The sequence below is a fragment of the Trachymyrmex septentrionalis genome, unplaced genomic scaffold (assembly GCF_001594115.1).
Source record: "Trachymyrmex septentrionalis isolate Tsep2-gDNA-1 unplaced genomic scaffold, Tsep1.0 scaffold79, whole genome shotgun sequence".
NCBI classification, from domain to species: domain Eukaryota; kingdom Metazoa; phylum Arthropoda; class Insecta; order Hymenoptera; family Formicidae; genus Trachymyrmex; species Trachymyrmex septentrionalis.
Window position 1 is genome coordinate 418,267 of NW_017305977.1, and position 3,842 is coordinate 422,108.

The following is a 3,842-nucleotide window of genomic DNA, read 5'->3' on the forward strand; positions in this document are numbered from 1 at the left end:
ACTATATTTTTTGAGTATATGTGAGTTTTGTAATTTTTACATATAGAAAACTACGAGCTAAAAAAAATGAAAAATTTCTTTTCACTTTGTAGATCTGTAGCGTGCCCAAAAAAAATTTGAGAAAATTTTTGACTCTCAACCATAAAAGCTTGAAGCTTTTCCTACAAAATTGTTTTTTAAAAATGTTCCTACGATTTTTTGTTACAGAGTTGTTACAAATTAAATAAAACGAATATTTTGACTTTGATTGCTCATAACTCTATCAAAACCGTCACAATTTAAAAAAATAGATTCTTAAATTGTTTCATAAAATAGAGTAAGAAGTAGATTTTATTTTATTTTTAACAAAAATAGCAGCTGCTTGAAGTTTGAATAATAAAATAATAGTTAATAAAAATAAAATAATATTTCGGGTATGAACTTTTTTTGCACTGATCCAATATATATATATATGTGTGTGTGTTCAATATATGTGTGTGTGTGTGTGTGTGTGTGTGTGTGTGTGTGTGTGTGTGTGTGTGTGTTTATAGATCTTTCTGGCAGTATATTCTTATAGTATTTCATAAACTTATATTAAATCTGAACACACCATTAATTTTGAAATCTATCGTTTAGAAACAAAATGAGTTTTTTTACAGAGCGTTTGAACGACCTATTTTATTATTTTTCAAAGGTTTCCCAAGCTTTCGTGAATAAATAAGCACTTTTTCGTGTACTTTTTTTGAATGTACGGACTTTCAAAATAATAACTGCACAGGTTTTAAAGATGTTATTCAGAGTCAATTTTTTTTTAATTTCCTCCTTTATTTGTATTATTATCAAAATTTTTGATAATATATTACGAGGGCAAGTCAATAAGTTTTTAGAAAAACATAATAAAACATTTTTTTTGATCGATTCATTTTTATTTCTCAACATAGTCTCCTTTCAGCTCGATACACTTGATCAAATGATTTTCCAACTTTTTCAAGCCGTCCGAATAATATATGATTTGTCCAACCCTTCAAAATAAGCCTCTGTTTCGGCGATGAGCTGCTCTTTGGTGGTAAATTTCTTTCCTCCGAACCATTTCTTCAGGTTTGGAAATAGGAAATAGTCGCTAAATCTGCTGGATCTGGTGAATATGCTGGATGGGGAAGCAATTCGTAGCGAAATTCGTTGAATTTGACCATCGGTGCTGGGCACGTGTAAACCTGTGCATTGTCTTAATGGAAGAGCACTTTCTTCTTCGCCAAATGGAGACGTTTTTTCTTTAAAATGTTGTAGAAACGATCCAATGAGGCTACGTAGTAATCGCCATTGATCATTTGCTTCGACGGAAGGTAATCGATATGAATTATACCGCGTGCATCCCAAAAAACTGTGACCATCACCTTTCCGGCCGACTTCACGATCTTAGTCTTCTTCAGAACCCGGTGAAGTCCATTGTTTTTACTGTTCCTTCGTCTCGGATGTGAAGTAATGGATCCATGTTTCGTCCACAGTAATGAATCGACGCAAAAATTCATCTGGATTACGTTGAAACATCTCTAAACATTGTTTTGAAATCGTCACACGGTCGCGCTTATGATCTACAGTGAGCGAACATGGCATCCATCTTGCCGATAGCTTTTTCATACCCAATTATTCGTACAAAATTGAAATCACTGTGCCATGTGATATGCCTGTGGTCTCAACAAGTTCGCGCACTTTCACTTGTCGATCAGTCAAAACAATATGAACTTTATCGGTGATTTCTGGCGTAGCAGCCTCAATTGGACGTCCCGAACGAGGTGCATCACATGTGGATGTATGACCACGTTTAAATTCATTTACCCAATTGTATACAGTCGCAAACGCTGGTGCAGATATGCTATGAACATTATCCAACTCGGCTTTAATTTCTTTCGGCGTTAAACCTTTCATATGTACCATATGGTAGATATTTGATCACTGCACGAAACTCGTTTTTTTCCATTTTGCAAAAAATACAGAGGTTGTTCGCTTTAATTGTCTACAGAAATGAAACCACGCGATGAATTCCGCTCAAAATTTGATAGTAATCAGCTGAAAGATGCTACTTGTCAAAAAGTAATGTGACATGACACTGCGAGTGCCTTCTGACAGATTTTCTAAGAACTTATTGACTTGTTCTCGTATGAATTATTTGGATCACCAATTATGATTCCATTGAGATTTCATTCCTATTTTTGTCTTTATTTGATATATATAGTTTATTTCAATTAATTAAATCATATTTTTTTATTATGTACTTCTTTAATTTTTTAATAGTTTTTTAAATGTTAATTGAGGCATTTAAATTGAGGCTGTCAAAATGTAAGAAATAAGTTTATTTATTAACAAACAAATCGATCGATCATAAGCATACGTTTTATTCTTTTATCGTTCAAGACTCAGATAGATGTCGACATATTGTATTAAGATAAATCTTTTTTACCCTTGCGGGATTGTCTTCTTAGATTTTACTTTGTCGTTTATAACGTATACGTCTTTTTTTTATTCACTTTAATAAAGCCATTTTGTGTAATCAATATACAAACGTCCTTCATCCAAAATCTCCAACACATAACCATGAAACGATATACTTTAGAACTTGTTATGTAAAAACTTGTTGTGTAAAAAAATGTTTCTATCCTTAAAAACATTTTATAATCCAATTATTTTTGATAAAAATTTAGAGTTCTTTTGACATGAAGTGGTTTTTAAGCTGAGGCCAGTTAAAAAAAAATTTTTTTTTCCTTATCAATCTAAAAGCTTCCCTAGTAGAAGCAAAATCACTTGCCTAGTAGATGCAAACTTTGAAATCTATGTAGAACTACACTTCCTAACCAGAATATTTAGTGTCGTCAACTTTAACAATTAACAATTCTCAATCTCGATACAGGCTCCAACGAATAAATCTAAGGATAAATGTGAAATCAGCCAATGTAAGCTAACACAAGTTAAACGTGTGTAAATTCATATATTTAATCTTGAAAAGAATTTTCAAATGTTTTAAACCCTTTTGATTAGATCTCCTTCAGTGTATTGATGACAAATCCTTCAGTGTATTGATGACAAATCCTTCAGTGTATTGATGACAAATCCTTCAGTGTATTGATGACAAAATCCATTCGTATAATTAAATTTGAGAGGTAGAATATAACAGAATTAGAGTATCGTTGACATACATTCATACTATGATTTCAATATTGTCTGTCATATCTAACAGAATATTCAAATTATATATTTCAAATTATTTGTAATTTAATAATGATTTCGAATAAGTTATTATATTATAAGTCAAATTAGTTAAAAAAAACTCATGTAATAATATTAACTGTAATAATATTAACATTAAATGTAATAATATTCATGTAATAATCTGTTAAATAAAACGTGTTAGCACCAAGATATTCTGAGCATATGCAAGAGATCCAAATCGATTACACAGATCTGCAAATAATGGGGTTTTGTTTGTTGTTGGGCAGCTGAGAGTCGTTTCCGAACCAGTTTTTTGCGTAGAATCCGAATCTGAGCTGAGAATTGTCCCATCACGTCAGGGTTTTGAGATATTTGAGGTTATGTAACCGAAAAATGGCTATTTTGGGGATGTTTGAGGTTAGAAAAAGTGTGTAACAAAATTTTTGTAATTTTTTCTACCTATCTAATCTTTTAGTACTAGTTTTCCTCTACAAAAACAGCCCCTGAGCGTTGCCCTACGTTGTTCCTTTCAAAAGTTATGTCTATTTTAAGATCACATATTCGCGGTATTTGACTGGTTGCTTGTTAATGAGGTTATCAAAAATGAACGGATTCACACCAACGTTGGTATTCAGGGGTTTTCGAGGTTGCTGATCAAG

General features: G+C 32.0%; 1 protein-coding gene across 2 annotated transcripts in view; it reads right to left on the minus strand.

Annotated features, from left to right (window-relative positions):
- The window catches only part of LOC108754325 (NADH dehydrogenase [ubiquinone] 1 subunit C2), a 20,981-nt gene that overhangs the window by 15,792 nt on the left and 1,347 nt on the right, over nucleotides 1–3,842 (minus strand). The gene's annotated exons all lie outside the window — the stretch shown is intronic.